A 24,444-nucleotide genomic window follows, 5' to 3' on the forward strand; every position below is an offset into this window, starting at 1 on the left:
CAACAAAGAAAGAGAACATCAGACCAATTTCCCTTATGAATATTGATGCAAAAATAAACAATAAAATGTTCGCTTGTCTAAAAATAAAGTGCATTTAAATTCAAAAAAAATAAAAAATAAAATAAAATAAAATGTTTGCAAACTAAATCCAAGAACACATCAAAAGGAACATCCATCATGATCAAGTAGGCTTCATCCCAGGGATGCAGGGATGGTTTAATATATAGAAATCCATCAATGTAATCCACTACATAAACAAAATCAAGGACAAAAACCACATGATCATCTCATTAAATGCTGAGAAAGCATTTGACAAAATCCAACACCCCTTCATGATAAAAGTCTTGGAAAGATCAGGAATTCAAGGCCCATACCTAAACATAATAAAAGCAAAATACAGCAAACTAGTAGCTAACATCAAACTAAATGGTGAAAAACTGGAAAGAATCCCACTAAAATCAGACAAGGCTGCCCACTCTCTCCCTACCTATTCAATATAGTACTTGATGTCTAGCCAGAGCAGTTAGACAACAAAAGGAGATCAAAGGAATACAAATTGGAAAGGAAGAAGTCAAAATATCACTATTTGCAGATGATATGATAGTAGATATAAGTGACCTCAAAAATTCCACTAGAGAACTCCTAAACCTGATAAACAACTTCAGTGAAGTAGCTGGATATAAAATTAACTCAAACAAATCAGTGGCCTTTCTCTACACAAAGGCTAAACAGGATGAGAAAGAAATTGGGGGAGAAACACCCTTCAAAATAGTCACAAATAATATAAAATACCTTAGTGTGACTCTAACTAAGGAAGTGAAAGATCTGTATGATAAGAACTTCAAGTCTGTGAAGAAAGAAATCAAAGAAGATCTCAGAAGATAGGAAAGATCTCCCATGCTCATGGATTGGCAGGATTAATATAGTCAAAATGGCTATCTTGCCAAAAGCAATCTACAGATTCAATCCAATCCCCATTAAAATTCTTCACAGAGTTAGAAAGGGCAATTTGCAATTCATCTGGAATAACAAAAATCCTAGGATAGCAAAAACTATTCTCAACAATGAAAGAACCTCTGGTGGAATCACCATCCCTGACCTCAAGCTGTACTACAGAGAAATTGTGATAAAAACTGCATGGTACTGGTACAGTGACAGATAGGTAGATCAATGGAATAGAATTGAAGACTCAGAAATGAACCCACACACCTATGGTCACTTGATCTTTGACAAAGGAGCGAAAACCATCCAGTGGAAAGAAGACAGCATCTTCAACAAATGGTGCTGGGTCAACTGGCAATTAGCATATAGAAGAATGTGAATTGATCCATTCTTATCTCCTTGTACAAAGCTCAAGTCTAAGTGGATCAAAGAACACCACATAAAACCAGAGACACTGAAACTTATAGAGGAGAAAGTGGGGAAAAGCCTTGAAGATNTGGGCACAGGGGAAAAATTCCTGAACAGAACAGCAATGGCTTGTGCTGTAAGATGGAGAATGGACAAATGGGTCCTCATAAAATTGCAAAGCTTCTGTAAGGCAAAGGACACTGTCAATAAGACCACTAGGCAACCAACAGATTGGGAAAAGATCTTTACTAAACCTAAATCTGATAGGGGGCTAATATCCAATATATATAAAGAACTCAAGAAGTTGGACTCCAGAAAACCAAACAACCCTATTAAAAAATGGGGTACAGAGCTAAAAAAAGAATTCTCAACTATAGAATACAGAATGGCTGAGAAGCACCTAAAAAATGTTCAACATCCTTAATCATCAGGGAAATACAAATCAAAACAACCCTGAGATTCTACCTCATACCAGTAAGAACAGCGAAGATCAAAAACTCAGGTGACAGCAGATGCTGGAGAGGATGTGGAAAGAGGAACACTCCTCCATTGCTGATGGCACTGCAAGCTGGTACAAACACTCTGGAAATCAGTTTGGCAGTTTCTCAGAAAATTGGACATAGTTCTACCAGAAGATCCAGCAATACCACTCCTGGGAATATATCCAGAAGATTCTCCAACATGTAATAAGGACACATGCCCCACTATGTTCTTAGCAGCTTTATTTATAATAGCCAGAAGCTGGAAAGAACGCAGATGTCTCTCAACAGATGAATGGATACAGAAAATGTGGTACATTTACACAATGAAGAAAACACTTGGTGGAACTTGTGGCTCTAGCTTCATATGTAGCAGAGGATGGCCTAGTGGGTCATCAATGGGAGGAGAGGCCCTAGGTCCTGTGAAGGCTCTATGCCTCATTATAGGGGAATGCCCAGACCAGGAATGGGAGCGGGAGGGTTGGTGAGCAGGGGGAGGTGGGAGGGGGTAGGGAATTTTCAGAAGGGAAACTAGTAAAGGGGATAACATTTGAAATGTAAATAAAGAAAATATCTAATAAAAAACTTTAAAATAAGAAAAGCAAGTCAACCTTGGCCCCAAACAATGCCTCAATTATGATGTCTATTGCCCATAAAAATTTGATTCCAATACTTCTGGGCATTTCTAGCTTTAGGATACTCATGTTATAATGAAGTGACCTGTCAGGTTTTCACATTTCTTTCTAATCTTCACATAGCTGTGTAATTTTCTACATGTCAAATATTCTTCTAGGAGGGGCAGCCACATTCCAGATGACCTTCCTCCCCCTCCCCCCAGGAACCAGCGGCTGAGCCTCCTCAGGGTAACACAAGGCAAGCCAGCAGGCAACACAGCGTCATATGTGCTGTGGAGAGACTGAAAATACAGGATGGTTTCTAGAAATCTTAGGGGAAAGTGCCCACCAATGACTGAAATGGCTGAAGAGAATCTTGAAAGGTAATAAACTTTTAGGTAGATTGGCAAGACACAGATGAGAGACTGGATGGCGGGCGTTTTTGAAGGCTCAGAAGTAAAGAAGGGTCGTGCTGACCCATGCACAGCAGTGGAAGGGAGGTGCAGGTAGGAACCAGCAGGTAGGTGATTACACAGGGAGGTCAGGTAGAGTCCAGTTCACAGAGCGCCTGAACATCTTCCAGGGAATCTGCCATTTAACCTTTTCTTCTTCTTGTTTTATGGGCTGATGATTTTAAGAGAGGATCCTAATCAACTACGTATTAGAAAAGTCAGCCAGTAACGTCTATATTTGTCAGAAACCTGCCTCTGGGAGTCCTGAAAGAGTCTATTCACACAGAGGAACAGGTTCCCCGGATGGGTGAGGTGTTGAGGAACACTCCCGGCTTCGGAAGTCAGGTGCACTTTTTTTTTTTTTTTTTTTTTTTAAATGTGCAGCTGAGGCCAAGATAACTTCGGGCTGGCTGCCTGGGTAGATGGCTGCCTCCACAAATGACCAATTGTTTCAGACTTCTGTGTGATTCTGGGCAAGAGCTTGGGGAACAGTGACTTAGGCTAAGAGGACACAGCTCTACTGCCCAAGTCAAGCCCTGGAAAAAGGATGGAGTAGGGAGAGGCCAGCCCTAGAAAAGCCTTGCCCTGTGGGGACCTAGTCCTGGAGAAGGCCATGGATGGAGTCACAGGATGGCACAAGTGCGTTCATTAAGAGCCCTGACGCCGGGAAGGGAATCTCCTGTTATCCTCAGGGACTTTGAAGCACGTTAGGACAGGGCTGGGCACTGTTTCAGGTGGCACAGGAGAAATACTTGGGAGGTTCTGCTCCAATATTGCAGAGCAGGCTGGTAATTGAAGCATACACACAGTAAATTGATTAAGGAGTAAAAGCTTTCCTTTGGACTACTCAAGCCTTCCCCCATCGGCTACAGGGCTCAAGGACTGGGAACACAGCAGTAGATATGGCCCCTTTAAAAAGGGAGACCCATGTGCACATGGGCACTACCCCTACAGACTGGGCTCACTCTTCACAGCCATGGGAGCAGCACTGGGGAAGCTGGGAATAGCAGCTGGCTGACATCCATGGATGTGTCATCTTCTCCACTTGATCATTCAAAGCTTTCTCTTGAAGTAAAAAAGTCTTTTGGTCTCTTTAGATGAGAGAAACCTGTTCAGGGTCTGCTAAAAGGGTTAAACACATATCCTCAAATATCAACACCACTAGTCTTTAAGGCTCAAGTCTTTCAGGGCCCCAACCACATAGACCTTTAGTAACTCCCATGCTGTCAATAAGGATCTACCCCCCGGACATCTCTCATCCTAAACATACAGGACAAATACAATTTCTATCTTTAGGTAAATTTTCCTTTCTTTTTCTTTTTCTTTTCTTTTTTTTTTTTTTTTTTTTTTTTAATCTTTCACAACTAACAATAGGCAGGGCTAAATTCTGCATCTGTCCATTCTCAGGGCAAACTCATCTGTAAATCAGGACTGAGTTTCCTTTCTCTGTCATCTGGACTAAGAAAATCCCCCTAAGAAGTCATAAATACGGGCTGAAGGAGACAACGTGCTACAGTTTGGAAACTGTCACCTGAGGAGCCATGTGGTAGAGGCTTGCCTGCTCTCACCCCCCATTCAGAGGAGGAAGAACTTTTGAAGAGGTGAAGCCAAATGTGAGTGAAGCCACTCTGTCTGCTACCTAACCATGGTAAGTTGCTAAGTTGGTATTTTCGGTTTCTAGGATCCGGCGCACAAGTCTGAGAGGTTCCTTTTCTCCCAAGGACACTCTCTAGTAAAGGGCTCTCCATCCAGCGGAGAAGAGTTCGGGGGCTGCGAATTGACTTAGGGTTGGAAAAATGGCTCAAACTGTAACTCTCAGTTCTGACAACTAAAAGTCGCCCATCTGTTATGTTCCTGACCACCAGGAATCTGCCGAAACCATCACGGTCACCAGAAATGACACGGAAGACAGCGCTTTCTGATGCATCTCCACCTTCCCTGCCTGCCATGAGGAAGGATGTATCTACTCCACCTTTGGTGAGGAATGACTGTTGTCACCTCTCTGCTTCTACTGTTTGCTGGATCCCATTAACACCACCGACATTAGCCAGCTGATCTCAGTGATCTAAAAAGAGCAACTGCAGACTGCTTCTTTGTGGGTGCGTCTCACAACACCTGGGGAAGGAATGCTGACGGCCTCTATGGAATGTAGCTGCAGGGTGAAGGAGAAGGTCCCTTCTGTCCATTCATTCTTCCTATAAAGGTTGGAGAGTGTTCAAGGATGGGGAGGCGGGTTGCTCAGCTACGTTCCTCTTCCTGCCCCCTTACCTTTTGCTCCTCCCTTCGTCCTGTGCAGTCCTCTCAGTGGCCGCCAGCAGGTAGACATGACAACAAATTCCTCATGGAGAGTCAGTCAGTCCCTTCCTTCCCGTCCTCCCTTCTTTTGAGTTGCAGATCCTATGTTCTCTAGCTCAACTACTTAATGCCAGAAAGAAAGGAAAGAAAGAAAGAAAGAGAGGGAGAGAGGGAGGGAGGGAGGGAGGGAGGGAGGGAGGAAGGAAGGAAGGAAGGAAGGAAGACAACACATAAAATGAATAATCGTGTCTGTTCTTACTAAACCGTTTGTTTGGGGGGGGGAGTTGTTTGCTTTTTGCTTTGTTTTTGTACAAAACCAGGCACCAAATTTGGCCCCGGGGGCTGTATTTTGCTAACTCTCACTCTAGAAATCCTGAAGGATTTGAACTTCTGTATAGTAAGTTTCCCCATTGCTCCTTCCCTGGTTAATCAACCTAGATGTAACATAACCAGTACTTCAAATCATGTACAGCATTTTTAAGATCGGGTGGAGTGTGAAATATAAAATAGCTTTGGCTGCTCCAGCCATCTTTGGTATCTCTGCACCACTCTCTTTCTCTCAGTGGATAGGCAACCTACAGCTTCCTTTGTTACAAGCTTACACTGGGCATAAACCAGTGTCAACATAAAACGTAACTGTTGCTTGAACAGCTGACCTCAGATAGGGTCATTTTCCTTAAGGCCATGAGCAGTCAGTTGTCACAAACAGAGGCTGAGCATCCTTGAGTTGAATGACAAGTTCCAAACAGGGTAGGGATGAGTATGTAATCCTGTGGTACTTAAACTTAACTCCTTAAGCAATGGGTGAAGTCTTGGGGATTTTAAGCAGTATGATAACTAGAATTGAAAGTTAAAATGATTACCCTTGAAAGTTGTACTGGGGGCTGGAGAGATGGCTCAGTGGTTAAGAGCACTGGCTGCTCTTCCAGAGGTCCTAAGTTCAATTCCCAGCAACCACATGGTGGCTCACAACCATCTGTAATGGGGTTTGATGCCCTCTTCTGGTGTGTCTGAAGACAGCTACAGTATACTCATATAAATGAAATAAATGAATTTTTTAAAAAGTAAAGTTGTACTGGATATAAATTACTTTTGGAGAAAGGGGAGGTCAGATAGCAGGGGAAAAGCTATTATGGGATTATTAAAAATAATCTGAGCAAGAGAAAATAAAAGAAATATATAGGTAAGAGACGTAAGAGCTAAGTGAACTCAGCAAATCAGTTGAGAGGGAGACTGTGAGATTCGATCCGAGTTGAGGATGACTCTCTGCTTGGTGAAACTCACTGTTCCAGAAGGAAAATTTTGTCAGATAGCAACAATTAAAAAAAATGTATTGTGTGCTGTTTTTGAAAATGATGACTGTCACGAAAAGAGTAACAAGAGAAATCAACCAGGGAGACAAAGTGTGAGGGTGATAATGATTTTCACAATGCAGGATGTAGTTTCTTAACCCCACAGACCACTGCTCAGGAAGACACATTACACAAAACAACAGAGAGAATAAATAGGAAGAATCATAGTATCTAACAAAATAGCAACTCAGAGTTACTGTCAAAGGGAAATCACAGACAGAAGACCCAGAAGAGCCCCATACAGCAATGATTCAAAACAGAACAAGCGGCAGTTAGAAGGGAACCAATAACCTGATAGTTAGACTATGCAAAACTGAGGAGATCTTGGAATACAAAGTTGGGCCCCAACTAATATATGGAAAAATTGGGCCAGTCATTCTTCTTAAATTGTTTAACTCCTAACCTTAAAGTTTAAAGCAAGGGACATATGTTGGTAATCTCAACTATTTGGAGGATGAAGGATAAAGACTAGTTATGTAAGAAGCATTTGAGACCAACCTGGTCAATATAGCAAGAAGACGGTATATCAAATAAAAGAGCAACTCCATTAAAAACTACTCCTCGGCTGAGTGTGATCACATACAGTTGCAAGGAGAACACCCAGAATACACAGTGAGCACTGGGCCACCCTTATATATTAGAATGTGTCTCAAACACCAAACAAAACCTCCATACGCTTGTTTAAATGTGTAGTGAACAATATCTACATAATCATAACAAATAAATATTAAAAGGCAAACAAAGAATGAGACTTCTGTGCTGAGGAAGGAATAGTAGGGATATGTGTAGCTGAAAGAGATAAATATTTATCTGCCGTAATGAGAAGACAGCAGGCAATGGCACATCCTGACGTGAGAAAGAGCACTCTAAGCATATTATTCCAAAGGTGAATCCTGTTAGAGGCATCTAAGGAGAGGGTGGACAAGTGACTGGAGACTTGTTACAGATTTGACTCATTTAGTAGTCCCATTTAATTTTGTTTATACATAGGTGGATACACACACACGCACACACACACACACACACACACACACAAACAGATTTTCATGGTTTTATGTCTTCTGAGATTTCAAGAACCTACTAGATGGAAATAAATGAACTAACCTCCTTTTTTCTCTTAAAAAAAAAAAGGAGAAAAACAGTACACATATCACAGGTTGCTGTGAAAATTTAAGGTTACATACAAATTGGTAACCATGGTTTAACATGTGGGGTAAATATTAAAGTTGGCTACCCTCTTCTGGGGTAGGTCGTTATTTCTTTAGTTTCTAAAGTTGAATGCAAGGTTGGGAGTAGGGGAGTGGAGGAAGTGCTTACGGATTCCAGTTATTGGTTAGAGGTGAAAACAAAGGAGTTCCGATTGGAACCTAGAGGCTCAGCGTTAGCTGACAGGCCCAAAGACAGGGGGGTGCTTATTACAGGCCAAGAGGACATTTGGCAATGACCTAGAGGCAACAAGAACCTGGCAGTAAAAGCAGTTGCCAGAGCTACGGCAGGAGGGGGTGGGGTGGCAGCAGCTGAGTCAGGCCCAGGCTTCAGGCCACATTAAAGAGTCAGTCTTACCCTAAGGGCGTGGAAGGGCTTTGAGAAGGGGTCACTGTGGCCAAGTATTTTGAAAAGTCTCATTCTGGGTGCAGTGTGAACCAGGAAGAAATCAGAAACAGTTCAGAAAGAGTGGCCATCACAAAAGTCCAGGGGAGAGATGGTGATCTTAATTAGCCTGGAGAAAAATGAGCGTGGGAGGCATCCATTCAAGAGGTAAAATACAGAGGGGTTGGTCATGGACTAGTAGGACGTGTTAAAGGGGAATGGCTAATATCAAGGACTCTTTTTTCTTTATCGTCTGCCCCTGCCCTCCACTTTTGGTTTAGTCTGACTAAACTATTCTTGAGTAAAACCTGTCTTCTCAGTGCTCCTCACCAGGAGTGTGTTCTCACCAGGAGTGTGTTCTCAGTTTAGGGGTATTCACACACAAAAGCTGTGTGGTCTATCTACTGCAAAGTTAATGGTTCACTTGTGAAAAATGGATCTTATGGGGACACAGAAGTCCCCAAACAACAGACCGCAAAGGCCTGGGATGGGCATGCTAGCAGTCTAAGTTAGACAGACACGTTCAATCAAAGTCCCCCTGCCCCATAACACCGCCATTTCCTAAGGCTTCCCCCTCCCCCGTGACACTCTCTTTTTAATTGGTGCCGGGGATCAAACCCAGGGTCCTGACAGTGAGAGGCAAGGGGACTAATGTGCCACTAAGCCACCCTCGGAGCTGCCATCACTGCACTCTTTCACACGCCCAACTCGGCTTGCAGAAAGCAGTTCCAATTTACAGATTTTGTTTGTTTCCAATCATCACCTCAGGGATTCAGTTGAGGATGGCAACTGAATGGGAGGATGGCAAGGGGACACATGAAGGAGTCAGACAGGAAGTGAAGATGATATCCTAGATAAGACCGGTAAACAGGGGAGAGTGGGAGGGGACTCCGTAGCAATGGGACACGGTGGGACGACCAACGTTAAGCAGACTGTGGGGGACAAGTGAGCTGATGATTGCTGTGTTAGTCTGTCTGATGCAGCCGTAACAGAGGACTCTGCTCCGGCTGATCTGTTGACAGAAATGAAGTGTCCACACTCTGGAGGCTGGGAAGATCAAGGCTGAGGTGCTGACAAGATCCAATGCACAGAGAGGGCCCATTCCCACGGCAGACACACTTGTATGTGCACCCCACATAGCTGAATTACAAAAAGCTACCAACTCTCCAACTGTCCTACCCCAACAGAACCCTCATGACCCCATCACCTTCCAAAGGCTCTTTTTAAGATATTTTAGACTAGCAGCCTTGGCTAGTCTATAGCTTGCTATGTAAGCCAGCCGGCCAGCCAGCCAGCCTTGTCCTTAAACTCACAGAGTCCAGCCAGTCCACTAACATGCATGGAATTAGATTTCTATATATGTGTTTTGGAGGGACAGAAATACTCAGATGGTACTATTGTAGAAGATGATGAATCAGGATTAAGAAATAACCTATGATGCTCACAGCCAGCTACTGGATGGAACACAGGGTCCCCAATGGAGGAACTAGAGAAAGTACCCAAGTACCTGAAGGGGGCTGCAACCCTGTAGGTGGAACAACAACAGGAACTAACCAGTACCCCCTGGGTTTGTGTTTCTGGCTGCATATGTAGCAGAAGATGACCTAATCGGCCATCAGTGGGAATAGAGGCTCCTTGGTCTTCCAAACTCTATATGACCTAGCACAAGGCAAGGCCTGGGCCAAGTAGTGGGAGTGGGTGGGTAGGGGAACAGAGGTGGGGGGAGGGGTATGGGAAACTTTCGGGATAGCATTTGAAATGTAAATAAAGAAAATAATAAAAAAAAAAAAAAGAAAAAAGAAAAAGAAATAACCTATGTATTTGTAGCCTGATACCCAGATAGTACTATAGATCACAGTCTATTCCTCCCAACTCTCGAGCCAGTGGGTTTTTTTGAACATTAGGATAGTGGCACGGTTTAAGTACCTAATCCTCTGTGGCCCAGGACAGTGTTACATAATAAAAATCAGCACCATTTCCGCATCGGTACATTTTCCAGTTATATATAGATGGCAGTTTCCTGACTGTTCAGGTTGATTCCAAACGAACTCGAGTTTCGCTAACAAATGAGTCACACACAATTTTTGTGGGTAAGACATGGTAAAATTTCTAACATCTATAAATAGACTACAGGAAGTGAAACTTTTTCATTTTTGATTGTGCTATGATGAAGGTCCTGGTTTATACAAATGTAACCTTTAGTTATTATGATAAGTTAAAGATACCCCGCAGGCAGTCATATAGATAAGCAAATTATTTTTCATAGTTTGAAACTCAAGCAAGTAGAGAGAAAAGGTTACAGAATTATGATCCCGATGCAGAGAGTGATGAAGGAAGGTTCCGTCTAGCTGTCAGTAGAGAGAAAAAGTTACAGAATTATGATCCCGATGCAGCGAGTGATGAAGGAAGTTCCGTCTAGTTGTCAGTAGCCACTAGCGACCCAGAAGTCTACATCTCACTTGCCTCTGTTTTACCATAAATTAATGTACTTTGGTCTCCTGCCATTGCTGGAACTGATTTAACCTCAATGTTGTCACTGACACTACATTATGTTTAAATTACTCAGATTATATAATACTTACTATCCTGTATTAACCAGATGCACAACTGGATAGGTAACCCAAAATTCTCCTTTCTTCTTGATCAGGTTTTAGACTAACAAATGATCTGTTTATTCCAAATGTACTACTATACCTTATAGACAGAGAATTGAATGTATCTAGATGATTTCTGTATTATCCATTTCCGAATTATAAAATATAGTAATATTTTCTGAAGGAGGAAAGTTCCTTCCACTAAGAATGTAAAAGTGGGTTCAAGTTAAAAGTGTCTTTGAAAATGTGAATTATCCCCAATCAGACTTTCCAAGACTATAACCCTACAAATCACACAGGGATCTAATTTGGGGGGAGGGGGGCATTAAATATGATATCTCAGCTATGTAACTTCAGTCAGCCTGGAACTCACTTTGTAGACCAGTAACTGCTTCTGCCTCAAACCTGCTTGGGTTAAAGGTATATACCAATACCCTTGGCCTTGATCTAATTTACTGATTTATTTCAATATATTTGTATATATTTATGTGTACAGATGTTTTGTCTGCATGTATGTGTGCATCACATGTGTGCAGGCCCAAAGAGGCCAGAAGAGAAGGCCCAAAGAGGTCAGATCCCCTGTAACTGGTGTAAGTTTGTTGTGAGCAACCATGTGGGTGCTAGGAACTGAAGGTTTTCTGGAAGAACAGCCTATGCTCTTATCTGTCAAGTCATAAATCAGCACTTTAATCTAAATTCTGAATCTAGTATTTTATGGTGGAGAGGAAATGATTCCTGTAATTTATCTCTTATACCTGTTTCATAATAAAAGTTAAAATATTAACAGAATACATACACACACATGCATACATACATACATACATACATACATACATATGAAATTGGGCTATGCATTCCCTAGTAATTTTTTTTTCATAATTTCCAACAGAACTAGAACTCAGCCATAAAATTTGAACAAAATTAACACTGGTGTGTGTGTGAGTGTGTGTATGTGTCTGTGTGTGTGTGTGTGTGTATGTGTGTGAGACAATTATTTTTCTGTCTCAAAACTTTGACTTCATAATTGTTACCATCAAAATGCCCTCACAAAAACATTTCTAACTTTTTTCCTGTCTAAAAATATACTACAGCATAAGAACCCATTTAAAGTACAATAATACAGAATGAGATTTTATGTAGCCCTGATGTATTAATCTGGTGTCAATAACCTAGAGCCTCCACCAAATGCTTAAGTTGGAGTGCAATATGATTTTATAAAATTTTTATTTGTGTGTGTGACAGTAAGCTTTTAGAACAATGAGCCTTAAAACCATGTGTATTCACAAGAGAGTACCATTTTAGCATTACAGGTATCAGCCATTAGCGGACATGAAATCAATCTGTATAGGAAGGCGAGTTAAAAAAAAAAGAGCATCCATATTCTAAGGTTAGATATTGCTTCTGAAAATCACACACACACACACACACACACACACACACACACACACAAACACACAGTCACCAACAATATTGTTTTGTGAAACTCATTTCATTCATGCACATACATGCTCACCAGCATGTATTGGGTTGAAACTGAATACTTCAAATTAGAGGATTGTGGGTTTAAAAAAATGTTTTTACAGCACTGGTCTTAAGGAAGTGTGCTTGAAACCAAATGTCTAGATTATTTCAAGTGGATGGAAGACATTGGGTCTATGCCTTATAAAATATGGTTTAAGCCAATATAATAAAAGATCAGAATTGACTAATGTCATCCAAACTGGCTCAAAAAACAACTGTGTCTCAGAAATACCAAAAAGGGATTAAAAATCTCAGTCCATATGGCACCGCCAATATACACGTGAAACCTCAGCCAGGGAAAGTGTGTCTGCCTGAGTCTCCGCAGAGCAAGGTGGAAATGGGAGGAGAGGTGAGCTGGGCACAGAACAATGGACTATCCTATAATTACAAAGCCCTTACAAACTCCGTGAAAGAAAAGAAGATAAGCATCTTGTGATAAGTGGGAAGGAGAGTGGGGAGATAGAATCATCTGGGAGCCCTCAGTAGAGCCACCAGAATAATGCGATCTCTAGCACCTTCAGGGTGCACTACAGTTAGAACACCCTTCTGGGCTTCAGCTACTCAATCGGGATGGACTGACTGGATGGCCAAGGCAGGAACGGGAGTCCAAGAATGTTAGCACTAGAAGATACTCTGAGGTTCTTAAGTCTTCATTATCTTACTATAGAACCCCCCCCCCAATCCCATCCTTTACAGATAGAAACCAATATCCCTTTGTTATTACAACAGGAACATGTTACTTTTGCATCCTTCATGGTCTGATAATGCCTGCCCAGTCGTAGTGAAAACAAATAGTCAAAATTTAGGGGGTACTAGCTGCTCGGTGTTCAAATAGCACTTAGCATGTCAGTTTCTCGGTATAGAGACATGACTAAGAAGGTAGGTGAGGCTCTTGAAAACCCTTGGCTGAATTAACAATTATGTGCTGTTATAGTGTGTGTGTTGGGGAGGGGAGGGATTCTTTCTTCTTTTTAAAAAATTTAATTACACCTCATTAAAAAAACATGTACTGGCTAAGCATTTTACAATCTAAATATATATTTAAAAATATATTTAAAAAACTATATAGAAAGAAAGCAAGTGCAATCTAAATATATATTTTTAAAACTTAGTAAAGGCAGAACTAAACACACCTAGAGAGTGGAATTTATTATTAAAATTTTCTATGAAAAAATGTTGGTTAAAACAGTGTATAAAAAAAATGCTTGGTATGAATACACTGCCCAGAATGTTTCAACTAACATGTATGTTAGGTTTCAGTTAATGGTAAAGGTTAAAAAGAAATAATTATAGGGTGTGGTTTTGAACTCATGTCTAAGTAACAAACTCAAAGTTAGATGATAAAATTAGAATTTCTCACAACCAGAAACTCTCAAATTCAAATGTAACTTTCTGAATTTTTACAAAAGTATTTGAGTTCAGATGTACCTTAGGTAGTGTAACTTCAATATCAAGTCATAACTTAGAAACATTTTCTTTAAAAAAAAAAAATTCAGAAAGGGGGGGTAACTTGATGGATTTCTCAAAACAGAAGGAAGGAATTAAATCTATGGTAAAAGTAGTTTCAACCTTAATTCATAGGCTTTTGAAAATCCTAACTAGGTAGACAGGAATTTGGGCTTGGCACTCCCAGGTTCAGACGTGGCAGGATGCTGAAACAAAGTTGTTTTTTTTTTTTTTTAACCTTTGAGTCATATGCCACAGGCACACCAGATCCGAGATACACTGGTCCTTAAGTCAACAGGTCCTCTAAGAGGAGGGTGTGCAGCTGGTGAACCACAGTTCCATTTCCTCCTGCCACAAAGTCCTGGACTCTGCCACCTTCAACCGGAAAGTGGGCACAGCTCTGGCTCGGGAAGGGCACCCGGAAAAGTGCAGTGCGCGGGATGCCCGTGTCCCGACCACCGAGAGCCTTCCAAACCAGTCGGCAAGCTTCGTGATGGCTCTGGCTGCCGCCGGTTTCCAACCTAGGACTGTCTGGGCTTAGCGGGGAAAGTTGCCCGGCACAGCCACAGCCCTCCCCGTAGCAGGTTTGGCCCACTCGGTACCCGGGAGTGGGCAGGCAACCTGCTAGCCCAAGTTGGCGAGCCTTGCGCAGCGCCTCCGCCGGAGACCCGCCCTCCCGAGGACTATCAGGGGGATCAGGGGGACTAGGGGGACCAGGGGAACTTTCTGTCCCGGTGAGGCTCTGGGGCTGCCGAGGGAACCCGGCGACAGGAGTGATCGGTATCCCCGCCGGCCTCTCCCGAGGGGGAGCAACTGAAACCCGCTCTCGAGACCGCGTCCAACCGGCCGCGGGCAGCTCCGGGGCCGTCCCGCACGCTGTCCCCTCGCTGGGACCGCGGGAGCCCGGTCGGCTGGACGCCGGCTTACCTGGCAGGTGGGCAGGGCAGGCGGCGGGAAGCGGCGGCTGGCCGGGGCTCTGTCCTCGGGGGAGCCCAGAGCCAAGTGCAGGTGGCGACGCCGGCGACTCGGGTGGCCGTGGCTCCCGTGGCCGCTCGGCTCAACTCCTCCTCCGCCGCCGCTTCCTGCCTTCCCGCCGGGCCTCCCGCGTTGCCAAGCGAGGCCGCGCCGAGGCTCCTCTTCCTCTGCGAGTCTCCCAGGTGAGCTCCCGCCGGCGACGTCGGCAGGGGCGAGGCCGGATCCCGCGCCTGCGCGCCAGCCCCGTGCCCCGCCCCGGTCCTACCTGAGCGCTCCAGGTGAGCCGCGGGCCGGCCGGGCGCGCGCCGAGCAAACTCCTCCGCCGCCCGCGCGCCGCCCGCCCGCCAGCCCTCCGCAGTGCCGAGCCTGCGCTGCCCCGCGCCGCGGCCACCTGGTACCCAGAGCCCACTGGCGGGGACGCTGCGAAATCTGAGCCGCACTTCCCCCTACCCCTAACCCCACGCGGTTCCTCTTCCTCTCCGGGTGGTCCAAACCCAGGGATGCGGCGTCCCCCCGGGACTCCTCGGAGATGGTACCGCTTTCCTCCCCGAGGCTCAGCAGCTTTGTCACCAGTTAGGTTGGTGAGCTTCCTTCCCCTGTAGCCTTGATTTCATCACTCCTCTCACTTGAGAGCAGCTAGTGGTTTCCGTTTCTGGCCACGGGCGCTAGGGTAGGGAAGCCTTGGGTCCCAAGGAGGCGCCTCCCTTTTTCAAAGTAGAGCTTCTGGTATTTTGGTCAAGTTTCAGTTGATTTGAGGTCCACCGTCACCCCTTCCTGGGTTGCTATCTATTGCAAGGCCAACCAATATCCACGCCCTCGGGGAGAACCCCTCTGCCAGGGTTTGGAAAGAGTTTGTGGTTTCCTGGAAAGGAATTGTTTTCACTGAAGAGTAGATTAAAAGCCAACATCTGTTCTGCAAGGTGAGAACCTACACTCTTAAACATGTTAGGCTTTGCCAGTAGACAAAGACACTTACAGCGTGCACCCCCCGCCCTTTCTTTTCACTATGCCTTCTGTTCTGGAGAATTGGCACCCAAAACCAGGACTTCAAATTGCTTTTACACATTTCTATGAACTTTTTATTTGACTATTCTCAAAAGTATTCAGGGAAGTGGAAAAACAGCTAAAGACGCTGGGCGACCTGTTTGATCCCGCAGTGATGGCTTTTCCTATAAAGAATGATGGAGGCCTTCCTCCCACATTTTGACACTCACAGTGTTTATTTCCTAACTTATGAGTTTTATATGTGACCTGGAACTAAGTTTTAAAATCTTAGTACATTATCAACAGGTGTTAGTTAGCTTTACTTGGCTTGTGTGCAACATTCGTTGTAGTATAGTTAGTTCCACTTCATATAGTTTGACAACCTAAGTAACTTTTTTTTTTGCTTATTTCCAATTGTTTTGTAGGTGTCTGCGAACTTTTTGTATAACATTTTAGCATTATCATTTAAAAGTTCCTTCTTCCTCTTTCCCCTGAAAATAAAGATTTATTTATTTTATTTATTTATGCACGTGTAGATTGTGTATAATACCATAATAACTTTCTACTGTGTGTCTGTGGGCCAAAAACTAAAAACATTAATTTCCAAAACTCATTTGGAAGAAATTCTAAGTGTATAAGCCACAACATTCCTCTTCCCTTCCTGTGCACTACCCACCCTAGAGGACGCTTGGAGCCGAAGATGGTCAGTTCTGATTCCTCACCAGGAGGCTAAGAGTGACAGTTTCCACTGACAGGAGCAGGGTCAGAACAGGTGGTATAGGAAGGACATCAGTATAGGATCACAGGTGGAGATGCGCTGACAACTAGTCAGACCAGAAAACAACTGGGAAGAACAGCGAGGGCAGGCTTACCAAAAGAGAATGAGAGCAAATAGGCCCCAAGTTGCAAGATGAGTGGACAGAAAAGATATGAAATGTGTTTCCAGGTTATAGAAAAAAAATTTCACTGCTAGGTTTATAATGACAGAGATGGCAACCAAGTCATCAATGTTTCTGAATTAGCATATTTGTTCCACTTCATACGGTATCTGAACCGTTATTTCATATAATTCTGAAAGCAAAGTCTTAAAAATTAATTAAAAATGTTTCTGCTTCATATTAAATTTAAAATGCTGCAGGCCAAGAGAAACGATTATTGTACTGAAATGTTTAATATCCTAAGCCTAGTCAGATATAAGAATCTTGGAAGTACCATTCTACTCAAATTATGAAATGAATCATTTATTTCACAGAAGTGAAATTGACATTTCCTCACAAAGTAAAAATTCAGGAGGCTTGGTGCCTGCATGTGTCTCTGAGACAAGCCTGTTTAATAGTACATATTTGGTAAAGTTAGGAAACGGGGCAGATTTCACACAGGAAAGAACTGCCGCAGACACCTCTCCTCTCCTCAACACGTACATGTATGTTCAAACACTAGTTTGTGACTAGTTAGTTAGAAACTGCTACGTTATGTAGACTTTAGATCCCCACTGGTTAATCATTTCAGTTAATGTCTAAACTAGTCCCAAGATCATTACCTGATATGTCGTAGCTTCTTGGGGGAAATATATGCTAACTGAATAAGTCCATCGAGTGCCATGAGACAAAACAAGCCAACCATCAATAACACCACAGCATATAAGGGAGGCATCTTGACCACAGCATAGGTGCTAAAGACTGACTGGCTTCAGACCATTTATAGAGAAATAATCTTGGGCAAGAAAAAAATAGTGGGTTGGTAATCTAAAGGATATGGTTTGAAAAGCAACCACCTTCAGATGCCTTTCTTTCATAAGACACTATGTAACGCGCCTTCCCTCCCAAGAGGCCCATCCCTTTCTTAAAAGTATCATGTGAGTCCATACAAAATTCTTTTACAGTCAAAGTCATTTAAATGGCATACTGTGGAGAATCATCATGAAAAAAAACCCCACAACATTATAAAATGAACAGGAAGAAATAATTGAAACAACTTACATAAAATTAAATTAGTAAAAATTAATTCTAAAAATATTATATAGTTTAATAAGTCAAATTGGGAACTTACGCCCAATATTCTTTTCCTTTGTTCAGCTTATTAATTGTTTGATTGCTGATGCAGTAGGCCTCAGTCACTGCAGTGTGAAGCACGAGCCTTGGCTTAGACTTTAGATCAGTTTTCCCTCATGGAATCCTCCTTCCGAGCTCAAAGTCTGAAAGTTTTGGCTCAAAGGCCAAACAGATTGAAATAATTTATACTAAAAGGAATAAAAGATTGGAAATGCTATTGGTTCAAAGAGGAGAAAGTGGTGTTATATCATCAAAGTGACACAGATGTATGAGCGATTAAAAAAATAACAGATCAACATAATCTGACATTGTATTAGTCAACGCAATGAAATCATCACAAGTACATAATTCATATTATTCATTTGGACTGTTTTGGAGTTCTTGTTTTTGTTTTGTTTTATTTGTCTTACAGAAAGTCTCAGAATGACCATCTGGGATTTTGAAAATATATACACACTTCCATGAAACCATTTTACTGACTTAAATTGCAATAGAACTATGTAGTTAATGTTGCTTCCTTGATGATTGGCACATAGTAGGTGCTCAATAAATATTTGATGAAATATATTGAATAGAGAGCAGAGTTTCAGGCTTTTAAGCATTAGCATAAAAGCAGAAAGAAGTGCTATGCTGAGTCAGACTAATATTCGCTCTAGCTCACTCTGAATTCTGATGGTGGCATACAAGGACGTTTCACAGAAAAAAAATATAATAATGGTCTTGCATGATGTTAACCTCTGAGATCTATCCCTGGCTTGCACTTTTTCTAAACTGACCTTTCTTTTTCTGTACAGTGAGTATTCTTCATTGCATATGAATTCATACTCACCACAGAAAGATATTTTTTAAAGCTAAAAAGCTATTTTTTAAAAATACTCAAAATAGTTCATAGCAAGATGGATCTGTGTATGCCTGTGTGTGCATGTGTGTATGTGTGTGTGTGGTGTTTGTGCGCGTGCTGGTTATTGAGTTTAGGACTTTTTCCATATTCCAGGCAACACACACTCTACCACTTAGGTACACTCAAGCTTCCTCAAATATTTTCTATTAAGTATATTTCTAGATATTTTATTATTAATGACATTATAAAAGTAGAACAACAGATATAGAAAACAGTATATCAAGTAAAAAGGCAAGGTAATTGTGGGGATTTGTTTTGTAGCCTCAATTCTTTAACAAAACTTTATGAGTCAGAAAATTCCTTTTGATATTATTTGGTATTTTTCTGTCTGTTTCTATTTGTCAATTTTTGCTGGACAATGAAGACTGCTTCCAAACCTTGCTATTCCAGACAGCTCTGGAACAACCACAGCCTTCTTCTCTTGAAACATTTATAATAACTTGTTTTATTTCTATTAGGATATCTGGTGGACACCACAAGAGGAGGGTGGGGTTGGATGGTAGAGTGGGAAAGATGCTGAGGACCTTAGATTACAGGCGGGAAAGAGAAGAGTAAAGCTTACGTAAATCAGCCATGTGGCTTCTTCCCTGGAGGACTGGGGTGGACATTTGGGACACTTTCTACAACAAGGTCTGGCAAAAGAGGCTTCATTTCAGAAAATACACAGGAAAAGAGCTAAACCAGTAGTGGCACCAAGTATCTTCAACTCTGCACAGATTCTATACAATTGCCTCAACTTTGTAGGTAAGATCTTAGGCTTCAGTGGAATCTGATGTATTTGGTCCTTGGAACCTGTGTGGTATCTGTGGTGATTTGAGAGAGAATGGCCCCCATAGGCTCATAGATATGAGTGCATGGTCGAGGAGTAGCACTGTTTGAAAGTATTAGCAGGTGTGGTCTTATTGAAGGTAATCACTGATACTGAGAGTGGACTTTGAGGTTTCAAAATACCTCATCCCAAGCCAAGAGTCTCTTTCTGCTGTCTGCGAGGCTAGAGGTAGAACTCTTAGCTACTCATCTAGCTCCATGTCTGCCTGCAATGCTGCCATGCTTCCTGCCTTGATGATAATGGGCTAAGCCACTGAAACTGGAAGCAAACTCCAATTAAATGATTTCTTTTGTATAAGAGTTGCCATGGTCATGATATCTGGTAACAGTAACATAACAATGACCTGATGGTGAACTTCGTCAATTTGATGGAATTGATAATAACCATGGAAGAAAGTCCTTGGGAATGTCTTTGAAGGATTTTCTAGATGACATTGATTGAAGTAGAAAGAACTATCCTAAATGTAAGTGGTATCATTCTATGGACTGGGATCCTGAATGTTTATGAACAAGAAGAAGAAACGGAGCCAAGCCATAGTATTCATCATTCTTCAGCTCTTTGCTGCCTGTGTCTTAGCTGTATTGTCCTTGCCAGATTGAACTGTACTCCTGAAAAATGTGAGCCAAAATAAACCCACCCTCCCTTCTTTCCTTCTTTCCTTCTTCCCTTCTTCTTTCTTTCCTTCCTTCCTTCCTTCCTTCCTTCCTTCCTTCCTTCCTTCCTTCCTTCCTTCCTTCCTTTTTTTCTTCCTCCCTTAATTTACCTTTGACAGGTATTTCACAACAACATGGCAAACAATCAATGCTATTGTCTAAATGGTCTCATGGGTGTCTTACAAAGTGTTATCAGTATGTATTGTGGAACTCCACCCTCCAAGAGATAATCCAGCCATTACTGTCTTGAAATCAGAGGAATTGTGATGATCCAACCGATTTACCTTCCTGGGCTCCTCTCCCAGCTGCACATAAGCCTGTATGTTGTCTTGAGAAGTGCTAGGATAGTTACTAGTGCAACTTATATGAGTGCTCCCCTATGCTAATTTTGAATTTTGGTCATGAATCTGATAGAGAGTTAGTTACCCGTGCTCCTGAAGGTAATTTCTCAACCATGCTCTCATTAGTAACTCCAGCTACTCATTGGTTTTCCAAAGCTGAACCTGAAGTTATTTCATTAGTTTTTTGGTATCCTATCTATGAATGAATAGTCATATCTGTACGTTTCCCCAAGAGAAATCATGAAACCCTGTAAAGAACACATGTGGATCCAGGATTTGGCAAGTGAATGAGTGTTTCCCCTTACAGAAGTGATCCAGTGGAATTAGATTGGCTGAAGGGAAGATGGGCTTCCTCTCATCTCTTCTTCCTGTCTACCTTTTATAAGATCCTTTCTTACCATAGTATATAATATCCTGTCCCACCAGGCATTTACCCTTGCACCAACTGTCCTCAGAGAACCACAGGGATGAAAAGTAGCCTAAAGGTTTGCCTTTGACTGTGTAGAAGAACGTCTTCATACTTTAACTTTGCTGTTCCTTCCACCAAGGGAAGCAATTCATTTTCCTCACTATGACCTTTTAGTATCTGTATAATTGACTTTAACCAGTAAAATATGGGGGAAGTACTTTTATGAATTGCAGAATATAAGAGAAACATTTTTACCATTTTTGAATATTTCTTGGAATGTAGTTCTGAGTAGGCCACAAAGCGGTGTGGTGTGAAAGAGCCTGTGTACGTGATGGGACGGGGCATATAAAAGAGGGTGAGAAGGAGATGGAGAGAATGGGAGATAGGGGAGAGACCCTCCTCCATCCTAGAAGTTCCAGTTGAACACACCCCCCTGCCAAGTGCCAGCTGAGTGCAACCTGGGAATAACCTTAAGCAATCATTCAGAGAAGAACCATTTGGCCAGCTCACAAAGTCATGGGAAACATTAATTTGTTGCTGTTTTAAGCCAGGACATTTTGGCATTCATTTAAAGTATTTACATTTGGTATCTCAACAAACACAAGCAGAAGGCTTCTAGAAGGTAGAAGATTGAATTAGAAGGAGAGGAGGGTAAGCCCTGGGAGCATGCCTGTAACATCTCACGATCTCAGTGTCATTACTCAACTACCCAGGATACGGCTTGCATAGTCCAAGATCATCACAAGATGAATCTGACCTTTGAAACCAGACAGGCAAGAGGATGCTGACAGAGACAAAAAGAGAAGTTGGTTTCATTGACCCTATGTTGGCAAGAAGTGCGTCCCTAATGTTACACATTGTCTAATGTTGATGAAGAACAGAAAGCCTCTCAGATAGCACAGCATAATGTGCCCCTATCAAGCTCCCCAAATATATCCAATTGCTGGAGAAAATAATTTTTGTAAATTATGTTTTATTGAAAGAAAGCCTGTCCATTCATTTATCTGTTGTTGACAGCTGCTTTGATGTTACAGTGGCAGTTTTAAGCATCTGTGACAGAGACCACATGGTCTGCAAAATCAAGAGATTTACTCTCTGTGGCTTGAGAAATCTTTGGTTTAGAAGAAGCACAGGAAGCTGAGAAAACATGCGTCTTGTGTGGTAACACAAAGCAAAATCAACAATGTAGACATGAACAAAGCCACACTGAGAGCAGAGTCAGAATATGACAGCCTGGATGCCCATGATGGCTTAAAGTGTGGAACTCACGCTAGGGAGTATTTACGAAATGTGGTTGCTAAGATTTTGGCTACCACGTGACGGAATAGGGATGGGTGCGAGAAAAAAGAATTCTTGGAATAGGCATAGATGGCTTTAGAGATGACTCAAAAGAAATGCATGTTGAACATTTAGTCTCCAGCTGCAGAAGAGCATTGGCGGCAGACTCAGCTCATGCACAGTAGTACTCTGATGGTGACAACACACTTGTGTGCTTTCCATCCTTTCTCGATACAATTATTTCCTCTTGTTTCTCAAATGCCAAGGGCAAGTGAAACGGCTGGATGGGAAGACCAACGTTAAGAGGCAGTAGAGCGCCTAGTGAACACTGAGGTCTATTGCTTAAAATAACAAACACTAAGTGCCGTAAGGGATAAAGAGGTGCCATATACTGTTTTGCCATAACCTTATATTCCAAGAAAACTTTACTTCTTTTCAGCAAAGAATGTTTGCTGAAAACTGGCACTGTACCAAGAATTATTACTGCGCTGTCTTATGTTGTCCCTGGAATTCTCATATGTAATTTTTCAGGTGAGGAGGTCCAGATAACAAGTAACAGCGTGGGAAAGTGGGAACACCATGAGTACATAGTCACCTCGAGTTTACGCTTAGATTTCTATCCTACTGAGCTTCTGTTGCTAGGATAAAACACTAATCAAAAGCATCTTGGGAAGGAAAGAGTTTATTTCCTCTTACTGTTTATAGTCCATGATCGAGGGAAAGCAAGGCAGGAGCTTGAAGCAGAAACCACAGAGGAATGCTGTTGAGTGCCTTGCCTTTCACGGCTTGTTCAGTCTGCTTTCTCATACAGCCCCATACTACCTTCTCAGGGATGGCACCACCCACAGTGGGCTAGGCTCTCCTCCATTAGTTACTGGTCAAGTAAGGCTCTGCGGCATGCCTGCAAGCCAGTCTGGTGGAGGCAGATTTCCATTTGTGGCTCCCTCTTCACAGGCATGTCAAGTTGACAACCCAGCATAGTCATCACAGAATTCATTGTTTCTATTTCCCCAGTTTCTACTTGATTCATTCAGTAAGAATATAGGGGAAAGTTAAGTCAGATAAGTTTATTTTTGTAGACCCATTTTACCATACATTCAAGTATATTAAACCAAAATAATTAATTTTCTCATATAGCTCTTCCTTTAAACACAAGATACGATGGAACATAATAGAGTACAAAAACAAACAAACAAACAAACAAACAAATGCACTAATTTTCACACTGAAAGTTCTAAAGAATATAGGATCCAGAGATATAAAAGGAAGTTTAAAAAGTATGTCAGAGCCGGGCATGGTGGCACACGCCTTTAATCTTAGCACTTGGGAGGCAGAGGCAGGCGGATTTCTGATTTTGAGGCCAGCCTGGTCTACAAAGTGAGTTCCAAGACAGCCAGGGCTATACAGAGAAACCCTGTCTCAAAAAACCAAAAAAAGAAAGAAAGAAAAAAAAAAAGTATGTCAGTACAATGCTCCATTTGACAGTTTGTTTCTTTTGGTAAATTAATTATACCTAAAATTATACCTAAAGGGCTAGAAATTTGGCTCAGTGGTGGAGTGCTTTCTTAGGATATGCATGGATCTGAACTTGACACCTAGATACATACACAAACATACACATACATACAGAGAGAGAGAGAGAGAGAGAGAGAGAGAGAGAGAGAGAGAGGAAGGGAGGGAGGGAGAGAGAGAGAAGGGGGAAGGGGAAAGGAGGGAGGGAGGGAGGTAGAGGGAGGTAGAGAGAGAGAGAGACTATCAATAGTTTATATATATGTAAATATGTATATCTGTGTATAAATATACAATATAATAAGAATGGGGACTTAAACATATTCTAATATAATTGTTTGGCAAGGTAGTATGTAATCTTTTAACACATTAAAATGTTACAAAGTAATGATTTATAATTTTGGGGGGTGGTTGTTGTTTTGGGGGTTTTTAATTTGGGTTGGGCTGGATTGAGCTTTTGGTTGGTTGGTTCCTTCTTGTTTTTTCATGCCCGGTCTCCCTGTAGACCAGGCTGGCTTACAGAGATCTGACTGCCTCTGCCTCATGAATGCTGCCTTCAGACCCATTTACCACCACTTCTCAGGGCTTTATAATGTTTAACAAAATAATTTTGTGCGTTTAGTTATAGCTAAAATATATAAACACAAATTTGCATATCATATTTTGATATAAAAATAGTCTCTATGTTAATTAATACATAAAGTGTGGTTGAGAAAGATTAATTGTTAGACAAAGTATTCCTGAAAGCAGTCAAACTAAGGAGAGATGGTAAAATTTATTGATGTAAAAATGAAATTGTGAGCTGGGCAGTGGTGGCTCAC

At 42.0% G+C, this 24,444-nt stretch overlaps 1 protein-coding gene across 2 annotated transcripts in view; it reads right to left on the minus strand.

The window, feature by feature from the left end:
• Positions 1-14,892, minus strand: part of Galnt3 (polypeptide N-acetylgalactosaminyltransferase 3) — a 42,637-nt gene extending 27,745 nt beyond the window's left edge. The window contains exon 1 of one of the 2 annotated variants that reach the window (XM_021193614.1): positions 14,621-14,892. The gene's annotated coding sequence lies outside the window, so the exon portion shown is untranslated. Of the gene's footprint in view, positions 1-5,163; positions 5,223-14,620 lie in introns of those variants that run through there. The other variant, XM_029536351.1, reaches the window with a different exon arrangement.
• Between the last annotated feature and the right edge of the window lie 9,552 nt (positions 14,893-24,444).

Source organism: Mus pahari, chromosome 3 (genome assembly GCF_900095145.1).
Source record: "Mus pahari chromosome 3, PAHARI_EIJ_v1.1, whole genome shotgun sequence".
Lineage (NCBI taxonomy): Eukaryota > Metazoa > Chordata > Mammalia > Rodentia > Muridae > Mus > Mus pahari.